Source organism: Pteropus vampyrus, unplaced genomic scaffold, assembly GCF_000151845.1.
Source record: "Pteropus vampyrus isolate Shadow unplaced genomic scaffold, Pvam_2.0 Scaffold11, whole genome shotgun sequence".
Lineage (NCBI taxonomy): Eukaryota > Metazoa > Chordata > Mammalia > Chiroptera > Pteropodidae > Pteropus > Pteropus vampyrus.
Window position 1 is genome coordinate 11529107 of NW_011888792.1, and position 19690 is coordinate 11548796.

The following is a 19690-nucleotide window of genomic DNA, read 5'->3' on the forward strand; positions in this document are numbered from 1 at the left end:
TGATCATATCAACAGATGCAGAAAAAATGTTTGACAAAATCCAGCCTCCGCTTATGATAAAAATGCTCTGCAAAGTGGGAATAGAGAAAACATACTCAACATAATAAAGGCCATATATGACAAACCTACAGCTAACATCATACTCAATGGGGAAGGCTAACAGTGTTCTTAAGATCAGGAAACGGATAAAGGATGCCCACTTTCACCACTTTTACTCAACATAGTTTTGGATGTCCTAGCCACAGCAATCAGACAAGAAAGAGATATAAAAGGCATCCAAATTGGAAAGGAAGAAGTAAAACTGTTATTATTTGCAGATAACATACTATAAAGAGAGAACCCTAAAGATTCCTCCCAAAAACTGTTAGAACTGGTAAATGAATTTGGTAAAGTAGCAGAATGCAAAATTAATATTCAGAAATTGGTTGTATTTTTATACAACAATAATGAATTATGAGAGAGGAAAATTAAAAAAAATCTCATTTACAATTGTATCAAAAACGATAAAATACCTAGGAATAAATTTAACTCAAGAGATAAAAGACCTGTTCTTGGAAAATTGTAAGTCATTGAAGAAAGAAATTGAAGAAGACACAAATAAGTGGAAGCATATAACATGCTTATGGATAGGAAGAATTAACATTGTTAAAATGGCCATACTACCCAAAGCAATCTATAGATTCAATGCAATCCCTATAAAATTACCAAAAGCATTTTTCATAGACTAGAACAAATAATCTAAAAATTTATATATAATCATAAAATTTATATATAACCCCAAATAGCCATGGCAATCTTGAGGAAGAACAAAGTTGGAGGTATCACATTACTTGATATCAAACTATACTACAAAGCTACAGTAATCAAAACAGCATGGTACTGGCATAAAAAGAGACACCTAGATCAATGGAACAGAACAGAGAGCCTAGAAATAAATCCACACCTATACGGTCATTTAATCTATGACAAAGGAGGCAAGATTATAAAATAGGGTAAAGACAGTTTATTCAATAAATAGTGTTCGGAAAATTGGACAAATACATGTAAAAAATTGAAACTGGACCATCTTCTTACACCATATACAAGAATAAACTCAAAATGGATTAAAGACTTAAATGTAAGACCTGAAATCATAAAACTCCTAGAAGAAAATATAGGCTGCAAACTCTTTGACATTGCTCTTAGTAATATTTTTTTCTGATATATTTCCTCAGATAAGGGAAACAAAAGAAAAAATAAACAAATGGGACTACTTCAAACTAAAAAGTTTTTGCACAGCAAAGGAAACCATCAACAATACAAAAAAACCTACTGAATGGGGAAAGATATTTTACAATTATACATCTGATAAGGGGTTAATATCCAAAATATATAAAGAACTTATACCACTCAAGTCCCCCAAAACAAACAATCTATTTAAAAAATGGGCAAAAGACCTGAACAGGCACGCCTCCAAAGAGGACATACAGATGGCCAATAAACATATGAAAAGATACTCAAATGTCATTAATCATCAGAAATGCAAATTAAGACCACAATGAGATATTACCTCACACCTGTCAGATTGGCTATGATCAATAAATCAAAAAACAAGTGTTGGAGAGGATGTGGAGAAAAGGGAACTCTTGTGCACTGTTGGTGGGATTGCAAATTGGTACAGCACTATGCAAAACAGTTTAGAGCTTCCTCAAAAAATTAAAAATAGAATTACCTTATGACTCAGCAATTCCAGTTCTGGATATTTATCAGAAGAAATCCAAAACACTAATTCAAAAAGATATATGCAACCCTATGTTCACTGTAGTGCTATTTACAACAGCCAAGATATGGAAGCAACCTAAGTGCCCATCAATAGACCACTGGATAAAGAAGTTGTGGTACGTGTACACAATGGAATATAACTCAGTCCTAAAAAAATGAAATCTTACCAACATGGATGGACCTAGAAGGTATGAGGCAAGTGAAATAAGTCACACAGAGAAAAGACTAATACCATACGATTTCACTTATATGTGGAATTTAAAGGAACAAAATAAATGAACAAACAAAATGAAAACAGACTCAGATACAGAGAACAAAGTAGTGATTACCAGATGGAGAGGAGGTTGCAGTGCTGGGTAAAAAAGGCGAAGGGATTGAGAAGTACAAATTGGTAGTTACAAAACAGTCATGGGTATGTAAAGTACAGTATAGAGAATATAGCCAATAATACTGTAATAACTATGTATAGTGTCAGGTGGGTACTAGACTAATTGGAGGGATTGCTTCATAAATTATATAAATGTCTAACCACTATGCTGTATACCCGAAACTAAAATAATACTGAATGTCAACTCTAATTGAAAATTTTTTTTAAAATAATCAAATCCTTCCTTGATAACAGCAAAACTTTTATCATCACCACTTTGCTGTTTGGAAATTTTCCTTCTTAAAATCATTGTTGATTAGTTTTCTGACTGAATCTGGGATCCATTCTTCTGTTCTTATCCTGGCAGCCTTTTGTTTCTAAAAGACCAAGTTGATTACTCACTCACTGACATGTTAGTCATAGCTTTAGATTCACAATCCAATCATCTCTTTAACTTGGTGTGTCTGCTTCCTCTTGAGAATATCTATTTGTAGCGATAGTGTAGTAAAAAGCATACCGGGCTTGGAGGCACTACCCCTGGGTGAGACGTCTAAATCTAACACTTTCTAGCTTTTCGATTCTGTGCAAATCACTTGGCTTAGCCTCAGTTTCTTTATGTATAAAATGGAGATAATAATAGCACCTATTTCACATTTTTGTTTTTGAGGATTCTATGAGATGATATATGAGAAAGTATTTTATACATTCTAAAGTACCATCCAAATGGAAATATCAATTGGCAGTTTCAGATATGTGATTTTTGCGTTCTTTACTTTCTACCTAGATTTCCTCTAAGAGCTTGTTTTTTGGTTATTATTATCATTTGCATATAAATGTGTATATATACATATGCATACATACAGAAAAACAAAATACAGACGTTTCTGTAATAAGTACTTAACTTCAAATGTTATGTTTTCCAGAGGAAAAAAATATACTCTTAAACAAAAAATCTTTCAAAAATTCTTTAAATGCTTTTCAAAAGTCAAAAGGAGATTTTACTGGGCGGTGAACACAAAATGCCATATACAGATGATGTAGTATTGAATTGTACACTTGAAACCTATATAATTTTATGAACCAATTTCATCCAATAAACATAATAAAAAGATAAAAAATAAAAAAAGAAGGGAATACAAAAAAATATAGGTGCTAAGTTCTAAATACTAAAAGTGACAAAATAATGTATGTTTTATTTCTAATCTGAAAAGCCTGTTATTCTCAGCAACCCACTCTTTTGAGGAAAATGATCATAAAAATATGACTGTTTAAAGCTTCTGGAAATACATGAAACAATTTTAACTGTGAATTTGGTTAAAAACTAAATTTAATGCTACTGTGTGGCTTTTGTATTAATAAGACTCCAACTAAAAAGAGCTATTTCTATTCCATAGAAATAATTTTAAATTCATGTACTATTTACATTTATTTTGGAAAAGTATCTTAAAAAGACACTAGTCACTATTTTAATTTTTAACATATTTTCACATTTAAGTAGATTTAAAATGAAACGAACACAAATGCAACACTCTACACATCTTTCTTTTGTTCCCTCCTTACTCTCCCAAAGATAACACTATCCACACTGTATACAGTTTTTGAAATTTGTTCAAGGATGGATTAGGCCTTTGGATAATCACTTCCATGGTTTAAAAAACTTTTAATTTTGAGAGGACCCTGTGTTTCAATAAGGCTTACCAGGACTATAAATTCGTTAAAGCTTTTTAAGGTCGGGGACATTTCATGTCTTTTTCATTTTTTTTTTTTTTACACTATCTGCATCCATATATCAGAGAGAAGACTGAGAATTGTATAAATACGTAAGTTAATACTTTTCAGTCCCTGTAGATCTGAGATAAAATGAATGGAATATCAATACCATAGAAACTGTGGCCTCCCTCAGACCACAGAAAATAGTAACAAATCCCAACCAATGCGCACCCTTTTGAATTTGTTGGGAATCTCCTACTGTTCTCTGAAAGACTGGGCTAAAAGTGGGAAAACTGAATTATAGTTATTGTTGGTAAGATCAGTGCACTAGGCTACTTTGAAGGAAGCTGGATATTAAGTTCCTTTGGGCCTTTCTGCCTTTCTTCTAGATGTGTAATATCTGATCTTTCATGACATGTCTTGTACTTTGTCAGCAATCAACAGAAAATATATAATAAAAATGGATATGATGATTATTTCTCAATAAGAGATGTTAAATAATAAAAATAATTCAGTGCCTTGTAGGCTAAGTACAATGCTGTCCTGAAGAATATAGATTTAGAATAATCTTATAAAAGCTCAGTTCATTTTAGTTCAAACAATTCCTCAGTGCCTTGCATATGCTGGACACTGTTAGGCAGTGGGCATACAAAGAGAAACAAGATAGAGGACTCATTCTTGAGATTACAGTACCTTTGGAAGGAATCTAAGACACACCTGCCTTATTTCGAATTGCACTTTATGGTAAATGGCATTAAAATAAAATTTCAGTATTATATGAAAAAATTATATTTAGATGAATTCTGCCTCTAATGAAAATGACACTGCATTACAAACTTTTCAAATTAAAACTGACAGATTATTTCTACTATACTGTACCTTCAGCAAAATAAACAAATATAGAACCCTTTTGCTAAAACACAGTAATTACATTTGCTATAACATCTACTGTTTTCTTTAAAACAATAATTTTTATTTTTAATAGGTTTTTAGTAAATAAATGGCTATTATCTACATTAGATAAGCATAAGGATATGTATAACATTTTCTCTGTGAAGGCTTAATGGCCTTCTATCTGATTTTAAGTTAGGCGTCTTCATGTTTCTAATGGAATATACCAAATGAACTATAGCTTGTCTGTTATCTCTCTTAGTCAGTAACACAAAATACGGCCACCTAAGATTCTCATCAGAGGTCTTAGCCTTGAATTCTCTAATACTCAATTCCTGCCAAAAATGTGTTTGAGACAATAATATTCAAGAATCATATTTAAGGTACATTTATATTATCCATTTTCTAGATTTTACATCTTTGGTTATAGTAAAGTTTCTCATCGCTGAGTTATGAAATAACATTATAGTATTATAGGCTTTTATTTTATTGTATTATATTTTTTCCTACTCTCTCTTCATATAGGCATTTATTGATCATTAATAAAAAAGTTAACAATGTCAGAAAGAGAAATTAAGAAAATGCTCCTTTATAATAGCATCAAAAAGAACAAAGTATCTATGAATAAATTTAAGCAAGGAAATGAAAGATCTATACATTGAAAATTGTAAGACATTGAGGAAAGATATTGAAAAAGACACAAAAAGATGAAAAAATATTCTGTGTTGGAAGAATTACTACTAGTAAAATGTTCATTCTACCCAAAGCAATCTACAGATTCAATGCAATCCCTATCAAAATTTCAACAGCATTTTTCACAGAAATAAAGCAATCCTAAAATTTGCATGGAACCACAAAAGATGCTGAATAGCCAAAGCAATCTTGAGAAAGAAGAACAAAGTTGGAGGCATCATATTCCTAATTTCAAACTATATTACAAACCTATAATAATTAAAACAGTATGGTATCGACATAATAACAGATGTATAGCTCAGTGGAACAGAATAGGGAACCCAGAAATAAACCTATGCATATAAGGTCTATTAATTTTTGACAAAGGAGTCAAAAATGTCCAATGGGGGAAAGGATAATCTCTTCAATAAATGGTGATGGAAAATCTGGACAACTATAAGGAAAAAAATAAAACTGGACTCCTATCTTAGTTACACAAAAATCAACTCAAATTGGTTAGTTCCCTAACACAGGTCTTGGCAATGATCTTTTGGATTTGACAACAAAAGCAAAGGTAACAAAAGTAAAAATAAGCAAGTGGGACTATATCAAACTGAAAAGCTTCTGTAGAGCAAAGAAAACCATCAACAAAATTAAAAGGCAACCTATGTAATGAAAGAAAATATTTGCAAGTCATGTATCTGATAAGGGATTAATCTCCAAAAATATAAAAAACTCATACAACTCAGTAACAAAAAAAAAAATGCAATTAAAAAATGGGTAGAGGAAACGAAAAGACATTTTTCCAAAGAAGACAAACAAATGGCCAACAGGTACATGAAAATGGGCTCAACATCATTAATTATCAGGAAATGCAAATAAGGAGATATCACCTCTAGGATGGCTATTATCAAAAAGATATGAGATAACAAGTGTTGGTGAAGATGTGGAGAAAAGAGAATCTTTGTGTACTGTTGGTGGTAACATAAACTGGTACAGTCACTATAGAAAACAGTATAAGAGGGCCTCAAAAAATTAAAAATAGAACTATCAAGTGATTCAGCAATCCCAATTCTGGGTATATATCCAAAGGAAATGGAAATAAGATATCAAAGAGATGTCTATACTCCCATGATCACTGCAGCACTGTTCACAATAGCCAAGACGTTAAAACAACTTAAATTCCATTAATGAATGAATGGATAAAGAAAATGTGGTATATAAAAATAGAATACCATTTAGCTATGACAAAGAAGGAAATTCTGCCATTTGTGACATGGATGGACCTTGAGGGCATTATACTAAGTGAAAGTAAGCCAGGCAGAGAAAGACAAATACTGCATGGTATCACTTACATGTGGAATCTAAAAAAAAAAGTCAAACTCAGAAACAGAGAGTAGAAGAGTGGTTGCTAGGATCTGGAGGGTGGGGAAAATAGGGGGAGTTTGGTAAAAGGGTACAAACTTTCAGTTCTAAGAGAATGAGGGCTGATGTATAACATGGAGACTATATCTGATAAAACCATTGTTATCAGATTGTTATCAAATTGAAATTTGTTAAGAGAGTAGAATTTAATTGTTTTCACTAAAAAAAAAAAATTCAGGTAATGAATGTGTTAATTAACTGGATGAGAGGACTCCTTTCGCACTGTATATCAAATCATCATGATGGACACTTTAAGTTTCTTACAATTTTGTCAATTATATCTCAATAAAGCTGAAAAAAATAGAATATTTTAAAAATCAACAGTATAAAGAACATGGCATTTTATATAACACTTCTGTGGAATATATAGCTCATTATGTTTCTGGATAAGAATCACGTGATTGATTTCATTTCATTTTAATTTCAACCAACATTTTTTCTAAGAGTATGGGATGTGGTGGTTAGGCAAGACAGATGTGGTCACTGACTTCAAAGAATTTATAATCCGATGAGGTAAAGACACTAAACAAATATTTCACAAATTATTAGTTGTTTACAAGTAAATAATTTCTTTGACATTTATTGCAAGGAAAATATCTTTTCAGATAAGTGTATATGCTTTTGCTTTTCAAGTGAGGAAGATACTATCAACTATTATTTTCTTTTTTGCCTTACTAGGAAGCTAAATTAATTGCATTAATTTAATGCAATTATCACATCATAGGTTGATGGACAATATCTTCACGTCTTTACTTAACTATTATGTTTTACATACGTCTTATTTCTTACAGGCTGGCCAAGGAAAGAAAGAAGAACAAGGCACAGGGAGGGGACTAAGCTATACAGCATAAAAATTATGTCTTTTTAAAGTTTTATTTCACAGTTACATTTGAAAACTAGAATCATCCTATATACCCACCATTATATAAAACAGTATAAGATTATTATAGAAGTTCCGATTTGGAGTTGTCTCTAAAACCTGTGATGCTACAAAAAAAAGGGGATCTCAATTGCCTTTAACCCCATAACAAAAAAAAAGAACTGATTAAAATACCATGGAAGTACCACAGAACATATTATATAAAAAATCAGAATTTCGTAATCTTTTGAAACACTGCAGTACTTTAATGGTACTTCTATTAGTGCCTAACAGTTGGAACGATTCCACAGTTTGGCTCCTATAAAGTGGTTTTTGACAGCAAATGTGCAGGAACCAGAATCTATACTGAAACTTGAATCTGAGCCACTTAGACATTATGATGTTGCCCAAATGTGAAGTGGTTTCCATTGGCAATGCCATAATATCTTCTCACTGAAGCATGAAACTGAGTTTAGGGGATATTTAGCTACCAAAGAAGCAGACATTAGCTAAGTCTTGATCAGACAGAAAAAAATTTGAGAAAGACTTTCTGGCATTCATTCAGTAGAAAATGAAGACAAGAAGAAGCCAAATAAGTTAACAGCTCTAAAGAGAGGCTAGAAATTGTGGTGCTCTAGAGTCTTCAACATCATTGCCATGCTCATGGATGCCAATAAACATTTATTGAGCTCTCACCATGTGTAAAGCACAGTGAGAAGGGCTTTAGTTACAATGGTCTTGAAGGTCAAGAACCTTACATTATGCCTCTTTACAAATCCTTGTGCCTGGCACAGGGTTTTTGAAGATAGCAGATATTCAGAAAATATGTATGGATTATATGAATGAGACTGCAACAAGCTTACAGTCTTACTGGGAGATAGGGTAGAGGTGACTTCCTTGCTAGCAAAGGTTTTTATCTTAACCTGCTTATACTGTTTATATCTAGTACAGTGTTTAGCACATAACAGGTATCTAAAAATAACTGGTCAATCAATAATGTGCAAACAACTTTATAGAAAACATTAATGAGCACTAACTATGCTTTAGATGCATTACTACATTGAATTCTCAGAAAGTGGAAGTACCATTATTGAACATATTTAAGAGATGACATAGCTAAAGTTTATAGGGGTTAAGTAACTTGCTTAGTTACCTAGAGAGTAAGTTGTACAGGCAGAGATTTGAACCTCGGCAGTCTGAATGCAGTTCACACACTTCACTATTATACTGTATATGCAAAACAGATAAACAATATTTTAAGACAGCATTTGTTAAAGGCCAGCTGAATGGCAGAGACAATTGGTCTTCTGAATTTAGAATAAGAAGTGATTACTAAGGAACAGCGTAATGAAGAAGGTGGTACTTGAGGTGGGTTTTGAAAGAAGAGTAGAATAGTTAAGTAATGATAAAGCAAGAAGACAAATGAACAAAGGAGTGGATAGAGATGCTCATAATGTATATGGAGATGAGTTAGACTTACTTGGTTAGAATGAAAGAGTTTGTGTAGGACACTAGCAGAAAATCTGATTAGAGATTTAGCAGGAACAAGAGAGTTAAGGACTTAAGAGTTTAGATTTCATTCTTTAGGCACAAGGGGAGGCAAAAAAGTTTTTTCATAAAGAGGTGTGAAAGTTGCTTTTTAGGAAGATATATAGGATATAAAGGACATGAGCTTGGAGACCATGAGACCAGTTAGTTGGAGGTAAAGAAGACCTGGATTAAGATGGTGGCAGTGGGAATGGAGAAGAAATTACAGATAAAAGAGAAAGAAAGAACCAACAAAACATGACTGCCTTGATGCTGGAGAGATGGATGAGTCAGTATCTGTATGGTAGATACTGGTAATGTCACTATCAGAAATGGGAATGTTTAAGAAGGAGAGTTGGTTTTGGGAAGATTACTAAGCTTATAAACTTAAAACATTTGATTCCTGTAGGTTTAAGGCACTTATTAATCAAATAACAAACATTTGGAACTCGATCGAGTACAGGAGGCAGAATGGTGAGCAGGCAACGGTCCCTGTTTTCACACACCTTAGAGTTTATGAGAAAAGTGAGGCATTACAAAAGTAATTATAACAACATTGATGAGTGTTTTGATGGTGATGAGATACAGAGTGTTATGGGAGCATATGGTAGGAGCGTACACAGAGTTTAGTCTGGGACTTCCTTGAGAAAGAGAGGTTTAAACAATAGTTGATGTTAATAGTTCAGTGCCCCAGATCAGGAATAATGATTTCTTTAAGGCAGGTTTTATATATATATATATACACCAGAGGTGTCAATCTTACTACTTGCTTACCGATCACTCCAATCACCCCTTCAAGTGAAACTACATTACATATAGACCTGTTTGAAGGGATAGCAGTAGGGGCCATCTTTTGGACCACATGACACTGGCCATCTTTTGAACTATATGACACTGCATCTCCCATCCACAGCTGATTGAGCCAAGGATGGACACCGAACTAAGTGCAGCTCATTCATAGGACCATCATCTACAGTCTGAAGCAAAGAGGTGAGAAAAAATAGTTTTCTTAAGAATCTGAATGGGAGAAACAAAGAGATTGGCAGAAGACTGCAGTTGAAGTAAAGTCAGAACTAGAGAGATGAAAAGGCCATGAATATGCCAAAGTTCTGAGTGGGCAGAAAGAGCAAAGGAAGAAACTGATCAACATACAGTGAATAGAGAAATTAAAGAGAAACAGAGATTCCTCTAGAGAAATATATGTCTCATGAGAGACAGTTGGCAAAAGTAGCTGTTTTGTACAGCAATATTGTCAATGACTTTCCAATCACAAGATGATGAGTACCCTCATGATAACCCATACCAGATTCATTTCACATCAGAGAAACATTATAAAGTCTAAATAGCTTAAATTAAAATTTCAGTATAGAGTTCAGTTTTTATGCATTTTCTGTAAGAACCTTTTTTAGGAGACAAACTATAAATTCAATCCAAGTTAGCTGAGTGGGTCTCTATGACTGGTAGACAAAGGGCTTAATTAAAACACATTATTCTTTCAGGATAAAAGTAAACTAAAAAGGAGATACTGTATTGAGTTCAGCTACCAGGGTAAATAAATTATAATATATAAAAACAAATCTGTTTGCTACCTTTAAATGTCTTTAATTGTCATAATTATAGCATTCCTATCTCAACACAGATGCATATGATATATTCTTAGGAAAACTGCCACAACTGTTGATACTTATACTCAAGTGTTATATTTGTATGTTGTATATCACACACACATACATGAATATATTTATACATACCTAACTCAATATCCTTAGTAAGACATCAATTATACAAATGTACAAACAGAATTACGACTTCCTCACAATTCTGCGTGTGTGCCAGAAACACTGAGGTGATAATCCCCAATATAATTATTGTCTCTTTCCCCTGTAGCTTCTCAAGTACATCACTGGGTAGATAGATGGTAGATGGGATTAAGCAAGTCTGCTCTTAATAACTTTATCTTTTGAGTTTTATCCATATGTTCTTATTTTGTCAGCCAGTCTTCTGTTTTCCTCAACTGTGCTTTCTCCATTCCCTCTCCTGATTAAAACCAAACTATAAACAACTGTAATTAATCAAGCAATAAAACAATTTGGTTATTTATGCCACACAGTTTTCAGGCTAAAAATCTGAACTTTCTATCAAGGTACTATTTGGGACTAAGGGTAAGGTGGCTGAGCTAGTATTCCCCATTCCCTGAAAGAAAGCTAGAAGTTTCCTCCTAGTTTTTCCTTTTCCACTTGGGCTAAAGTCAGTGAATTAATGTCAGCCTACGAGATTTGAGAGAAAATTAGGAGAAAACGAGAAAAGAAGCAATTTTAACTGGTCAGGGGAAAGAAATAAGAACAGGTTGACTATATGCCCATCTCTCTCCTGTTGCATGCAAAGGTGGCTGTGGGATGGACTGTTTAGGGAAAAACTTGTCTAAGAGCATTTATGACAATGAAGTGAGATTATCCTTCTTCCAGATCTCAGCTGGGCTTCAACGGTGGGAAGTGGATCACGCAGTGAAAAGAAAAGGAAGGGGATTATCAACCTCCTATTCAGGCCTTGGTGACAATAAACTAAAGGTAGTTTATATATGGTCAATTATAAGTATACTCGAAATAAATAGTGGGTTGTTTTCTTAATGAAATATCAAGTGTTGCAATGAAAAATTATACCTTTTTGTCTAAGTAAAAGTAATTTGTTTCCAGATATAATTTCTTCAAGAGCGAAGAAAACTCTTTAAAGAAATGAAGGTAATATTTTATAATATTAACTGCATTATTTAAAACTCATTTAATTTTACAGGCATACCTCGGAAATATTGTGAGTTTGGTTCCAGACCACTATAATAAAGCGAATATTGCAAGAAAGAGAGTCACAAAAATGTTTGGTTTCCAAGTGCATATAAAAGTTATGTTTATACTGTACTCTACTCATTAAGTGTGCTATAGCATTATGTCTAAAAGAATGTACATACCTTAATTAAAAAATACTTTATTGATAAAAAAAAAAAGCTAACCATTATCTGGGCCTTCAGTGAGTTGTAATCTTTTTGCTGGAACCTCTTGCCTCTATCTTGATGGCTGCAGACTTGTCAGGGTGCTGGTTGATGAAGGTTGGGGTGGTTGTGGCAATTTCTTAAAATAAGACAATGAAGTTTGCCACCTCGTTGACTCTTCCTTTCATAAATGATCTCCCTGTAGCATTTGATGCTGTTTATTAGCATTTACCCACATTTACTTTATCAACTAAGTATGTCATATTCTAAATCATTTGTTGTCATTTCAACTATCTTCATAGCACCTTCACCAGGAGTAGATTCCATTTCAAGAAACCTTCACTTTCTTTGTTCATCCATAAAAAGCAACTTCTTATCCGTTAAAGGTTTTATCATGAGATTGTAGCTATTTAGTCACATCTTCTGGCTCCACTTCTAATTCTAGTTATCTGGCTGTTTCTACCTTTTCTGCAGTTACTTCCTCCACTTAACGGTTGGAATCAACTTCTTCCACATTCCTGTTAATGTTGATATTTTGACCTCTTCCCATGAATCATGAACGTTCTTAATGGCATCTAGAATGGTGAATCCTTTCCAGAAGATTTTTTAAAAATTATTTCTTATTATTATTTATGCCTACAGAAACTGGTCTTCCTAGGTGGTCTCCCATCCAAGTACTAACCAGGCCCGACCCTGCTTAGCTTCCGAGATCAGACGTCGGGCTTGTTCAGGGTGGCATGGCCCTAGACCATGGACTGTGGCTCCACTGGGGCATGAACTCAGGACTTTCTGCGTGTGAAACTGACGTACTAACCGCTATGCTATGGAACCACGTCCACCTTTCCAGAAGGTTTTTAATTTGCTTTGCCCATATCTGTTAGAGGAATCACTAACTATGGTAGCTATAGCCTTACTAAATGTATTTCTTAAATAAGACTTGACAGTCAAAATTAATCCTTGATCCATGGGCTGCAGAATGGATGTTATGTTAGCAGGCAAGAAAACAACATTAATCTCGTATGTCTCCATCAGAGCTCTTGGGTGACCAGGTGCATTGTCAATGATCAGTAATATTTGAAAGGAACCTTTTTTTCTGAGTAGTAGGTCTCAACGGTGGGCCTAAAATGTTCAGTAAACTGTATTGTAAACCGATGTGCTGTCATCCAGGCTTTGTTTTCCCATTTACAGAGTACAGGCAGAGTAGATTTAGCATAATTCTTAAGAGCCCTAGGTTTTTCAAAATGGTAAATGAGCACTGGCTTCAATTTGAAGTCATCAGCTGCACTGGCCCCTAAAAAGAGAGTCGGCCTGTCCACTGAAGTTTTAAAGACAGGCATTGTTTTCTTCTCTTTAGCTATGGAAGTCCTAGATGGCATCTTCTTCCAATAGAAGGCTGTTTCGTCTTTACAGAAAGTCAAACCCATTGTTTAGTGTAGCCACCTTCATTAATCTTCTAAGATCTAGATAACTTGGTGCAGCTTCTACACTAGCACTTGCTGCCTCATCTTGAACTTTTATGTTATGAAGACCGCTTCTTTTCTTAAGCCTCATAAACCAATGTCTGCTACTTTCAAACTTTTCTGTACCTTCCTCACTCTCTCAGCTTTCATAGAATTGAAGAGACTTAGGGCTCTGGATTAGATTTTGGCTTAAGGAAAGGGCTCTGTATTAGATTTTGGCTTGATCTTCTATCCAGACCACTATAACTTTCTCCATCTCAGCAATAAGGTTGTTTCTCTTTTTTATCATTTGTATGTTCACTGGAGTAGCACTTTCAAGTTCCTTTAAGAACTTTTCCTTTGCATTCACAACTTGGCTGTTTGGCACAAGAAGCCTAACTTTTAGCCTAACCCAGCTTTCAGCATGCCTTCCTCACTAAGCTTAATTATTTCTAGCTTTTGGTTTAAAGTGAGAGACATGTGACTTTTCCTTTCGCTTCAACACTTAGAGGCTATTGTAGGGTTATTAATTGGCCTAACTTCAATATTGTTGTGTCTCAGGGCATAAGGAGGCCTGAGAGGGAGAGATGAGAAATGGAGAGTTGGTGGAACGGTCTGAACATACATAATATTTATGGATTAAGTCTGCCTTTTTACATGGGCAATGTTCATGGTGCTCCCGAATAATTACAGTAACATCAAAGATCACCGATCACAGGTCACCATAATAAATATAATAATAACAAAGTTTGAAATATTGAGAGATTTACTACAATGTAACACAGAGACATGAAGTGAGCAAACGATGTCAGAAAAATGGCGCTGATAGACCTGCTTGACCCACGGCTGCCACAAACCTTCAAATGCAATATTTGTGAAGCAGAATAAGGTGAAGTACAATAAAACAAAGTGTGTTTGTACTATAATAAGATGAAAGCTACCAAAAGGGTCATGAATCAATAGTGTTCTGATAAACATAAATTTAGTAAGGTAGGTGTTACAAAACATATTCTCTTGAACATACCATGGTAATATATATACATAACATAAATTATATAAATAAAGTTGTATAAATAAATACATCAGCTCTACCCTTACGACACATATTATAAGACCTTACTAGTAAAGATAGACTGAAGGCATCATATCATTTGGGGATTTAATAATGCATTTCTTAGTGTCATGTTTATATACAGGAATTTACTTTACACATTCAGATTTAGCTATACACTTAGAGAGCTGATGTAATGTACTAAAAAAACTAAGCATTCATTTACTTCTTTTAATAGTGAAGATAATAATGAGTGCATGTTAAATCATTTTACTTTAAAGAAAATCAATCGAGTCATAGATAATAGATTTTGCAGCTTAAATAACGTGTCTAATTTCTGCAAAGTACTTAGAAGCTGCTATGTATACCCCAAAAAGCATTTAATATCTACCTCGATTACCAGAAATATGCCACTAAGGTATTATCCATGGTTCACAACAAACTTGACAATAACAAGTTTGAGTGAATGAAATGCGAGCTAGGAGAGAGAAGAAGGTAGGCCGGAACCAGAAACATTGATGGCAGAAATATAAAGTTAACAGTTCTAACTTTAAGAAAACACAAATGCATTTTTATTATTTAGAATGTGAGCTGATAGAACAAAGAGGGGGCAAGTACATGGTGTCCTATTACTGTAGAAGCATCTTCTGTGTTAGTTTATTTTATCCAGAAAACTACAAATAAATAATGATAAGACATCAGTGTGTGTCTGATAATCTGTGACAACAATTCTAACGCTGTCAGTGTAGCCACTGGAGAAACCTGCACGTACTGAGCACTGACCCACAGAGCCTTTTATCTGCATGTGTACTCTCCACAGGCCAAGCAAATAAAGGCCAAATGATAATTTACACATGAATCAACTTTCTCTGGAGCACAGGCACCAGAGACGTTTCTTTTCTCTGTTACTTAGAGAAAGGCAGCCAGGTCTAAGCTTGTCTCACTAGAAATCATACAAGTGAAACAGTGATTTGCAGGAAAATGGCAGATCAGCAAAGGAAAGCTGTTCTGAATGCCTGATAAAAATGGAAGCTACAAAGGACTAGCTGAATATTTAGTTTGAAAACAGGCTTGACAGTAACAATGAGTCTTTATCCTATTCAAAACAGGTAGTGTCATACAAACTGAAATGGAGATACAATGCTGATAGAAGATTACACAAGATACCTGGGTGGGTATCTTTAAAGACTTCAACCTTCATTTGAATAAATGTAGACTCACTGATGCTTTGCATCTAGATCTTATTCAAAGTACATATAGTTATTTCACATGAATGACATCTGGAAAGTACATTGCCCACTTTGATAATGAGAAATAGGATGATTTAAAAAAGGCTTGTTCATGAAAAACTAGGTACACATTTTATACCCTAGAACTTGTGAAGGAAAAAAAGTCAGTGCATTTTTCAATCCAGACCCCTTGGTGCCTACCGAGGTCAACTTTTACAAACTTCTAATATTAAACTATCAAAATATTGCCTTTCTTATAGGAATGTATAATGAACAATAATTGTCCTGGCTCATTTAACAGAGGAATGGATTTTTATTATTAAATTTGTGTTAACAGGCCATTCCAAAAATGATTTTGTAACCTTTTTATGAATGATAGGTATTAACTAAATCAATAAAATTAATTTTTATTACATTATTACTACTTCTACAACTTTGCATTCATTACATTCCACCTCTTCCCTGGAATACCTACCTTCCTACTCAACAATGCATATCCTTAACTTTCTTCATATTTGGTTCAAAACTCACTGTTCAGGAAACTTTCTCTTAAAACTCCAGCTTTAGTGTGGTGTTTAGATGTAGAAGACCATAAGTAAATGCTGCTAGTTATGTACATGGACTCTCAACACATGATGTTAGGCCAAAATCTTAAAAATAAATTTTATTCATGAGTAGTAAATACTAGAAATGTGCTCTAATTTGTGGCTCATAGAAGGAAATTTTGAGTTTTTATGTCTTTAGAATGCAGAAATTTATCTGTAAACTTCATACCACAATCCATACTCTGACACACTGTCAAAAATATTAAGAGTTATAGGAGTAAGTCATCTCAATTCTTGGTAATGAATGCATACATCAAAAATTCTGGCAGTGAACAGGTTTTAAATATTACTTGTTTCTCCCCACCTTTCAAACTATAAGGTTTTTAAAACTTTCAACTGTTTCCCTTACTTCTACTTCCTTCTCTAGGTTAAAACTCTCTTTTTGCCCTACCTATCTTCTCAATTACCTTAATCATTTCCCCACAATCTGGCTACATAGTAGTTGAAGTCAAAATTAGCACTTTTTTTAAGCTGTAAGCTCCAAATGAGTTAAGAACATGCCTATGATTTCTACATATCTACATTTTATAGTGCTGAAGATAATGTTAGCCATTCAGAATACTCTTGAGAACTCTCAACAAAGTCAATATAGAGGCAACATACTTCAACATAATAAAGTTTATATATGAAAAACCCACAGCTAACATCATCCTCAATGGTGAAACATTAAACATCTTCCTCTAAGATCAGGAACAAGACAAAGACACCCATTTTTGCCACTTTCAGTCAACAGACTACTGAAAGTCCTAGATAGAGCAATTTGGCAAGGAAAAAAAAGGGCATCAAAATTAAAACTGTCTCTATTTGTGATATGATATAACATACAGAAAACCCTAAAGACTCCATCAAAACACTTAGAATCAATCAATGAATTCGGTAAAGTTGCAGGATACAAAACCAGTATAAAAAATCAATTGTGTTTCCATACACTAACAATTTCAGAAAGAGAAATTAAGAAAATAATCAAAAATAGCATCAAAAATATATAATAAATTTAACCAAGGAGATGAAAAATCTATACACTGAAAACAATAACACATCGAGGAAAGAAACTGAAGAAGACACAAATAAATGGAAAGATATTTTGTGTTCATGGATTGGAAGAATTACTAGTCGTAAAATGTCCATACTACCTAATGCAATCTAGATTCAATGTAATCCTTATAAAAATTCCAAAGGCATTTTTTCGTAGAAATAGAACAAATAATCTCAACATTTGTATGGACCTACGAAAGATGCCGAGTAGCCAAATCAATCTAGAGAAAGAAGAACAAAGCTGGAGGCATCATACTTCCTGATTTCAAAGTATATTATAAACCTTTAGTAATTAAAACACTGTGGTATTGGCATAATAGACACATGAATCTGAATAATCTTATTAAAAAATGGGTAAAGGACCTGAATAGACATTTTTCCAAAGAAGACATACAAATGGCCTACAGGTACACAAAAATGTGCTCAATATCACTAATCATCAGGAAAATGCAAATCAAAACCACAAGGATATGTTACAAAGGTGTAACAATCAAAACAATATAGTATTGGCAAAAAACAGACATCTAGGTCAATGGAACATGATAGAGAGCCCAGAAATAAACCTATGCATATATGGTTAATTAATTTACCACATAGGAGCCAAGAATATACAATGGAGAAAGGGCTGTCTCTTCAATAAATGGTGCTGGGAAAACTGGATAGCCACAGGCAAAAAGAATGAAACTGGACCACTATCTTACATCATACACAAGAATGAACTCAAAATGACTTGAATGTAAGACCTGAAACCATAAAATTCCTAGAAGAAAACATAAGCAGTAAGATCCCTGATAATCAGTCTTGGCAATGGTTTTTATTGGATTTGACACCAAAAGCAAAAATAACAAAAGCAAAAATAAACAAGTGAGAATACATCAAACTAAAAAGCTGCTACACAGCAAAGAAAACCAACAATAAAATGAAAAGGCAACCTGTGGAACGACAGTAAATATTTGCAAATCATATATATGATAAGGGGTTAATATCCAAAAAATATGAAGACCTCAAACAACTCCATAGCAAAAAAAAAAAAAAAAGGAAGGAAATAGACATTTTTTCCAAAAAAGACATACAGACATACAGATGGTCAATATGTATACACAAAAAGATGCTTAACATCACTAATCATCAGGGAAATGCAAGTCAAAACCACATGAGATATCACCTTATAACTGCTAGGACGGCTATTATTAAAACACTCACTCACACACACACACACACACACACACACACACACACACAAACAAGAAATAACAAGTGTTGGTGAGGTTGAGAAAAGGGAACTCTTATGCACTGTTGGTGGGAATGTAAATTGGTGCAGCCACTGTGGAAAACAGTATGGAGGTTCTTCAGAAAAATAAATAGCAGAACTACCATATGATTTAGCAGTTCCAACTCTGTGTACTTATCAAAGAAAACAAAAACATTACCTCAGAAAGATATATGCGCCCCTGTGATCATTGCAACATTATTTACAACGGATAAGATATGGAAAAAAACCTGTGTCTACCGATGAATGAATGAATTAAAAAATGTGGTATTATTCAGCCATAAAAAATAATAAAACCTTGCCATTTTTGACAACATAGATGGACCTTGAGGTCATTTGCTAAGTGAAATAAGTCAAACAGAGAATGACATACTATGACATCGCTTATATGTGGAATCTAAAAAACAAAACAAAACCAAACTCATAGATACAGAGAACAGATTGGTGGTTGCCAGAGACAGGGATGGGCATGTGTGCAAAATGGGTGATGGGAATCAAAAGATACACACTTCCAGTTATAAAATAAATAAGTCACGGGGATGTAATGTACGGCATGGTGTCTATAGTTAACAATACTGTATTGCATGTCTGAAAGTTGCTAAGAGAGTAAAGTTCTCATCACAATAAGAAGAAATTCTATAACTATGTATGGTGAAGACTGTTTAATTTAATTAGACTTACTGTGGTAATCACTTCTATATATAATCATGTTTTACACCTGAAACTAATACAATGTTTTATGTCAACTATACTTCAAAAAAAAAAACACACAAAAAACCCTTCCACAATGAAATACCACCTCGTACCTGTTAGAATGGCTATTATCAAAAACATAAAAGAACAAATGCTACAAGGATGTGGAAAAA

At 33.7% G+C, this 19690-nt stretch overlaps 1 protein-coding gene and 1 pseudogene across 4 annotated transcripts in view; both read right to left on the minus strand.

Annotated features, from left to right (window-relative positions):
• FAM172A (family with sequence similarity 172 member A) overlaps positions 1 to 19690 on the minus strand; it is a 363025-nt gene that overhangs the window by 32264 nt on the left and 311071 nt on the right. The window lies entirely within an intron of this gene.
• On the minus strand, positions 12829 to 12944 carry LOC111732059 (annotated as a pseudogene).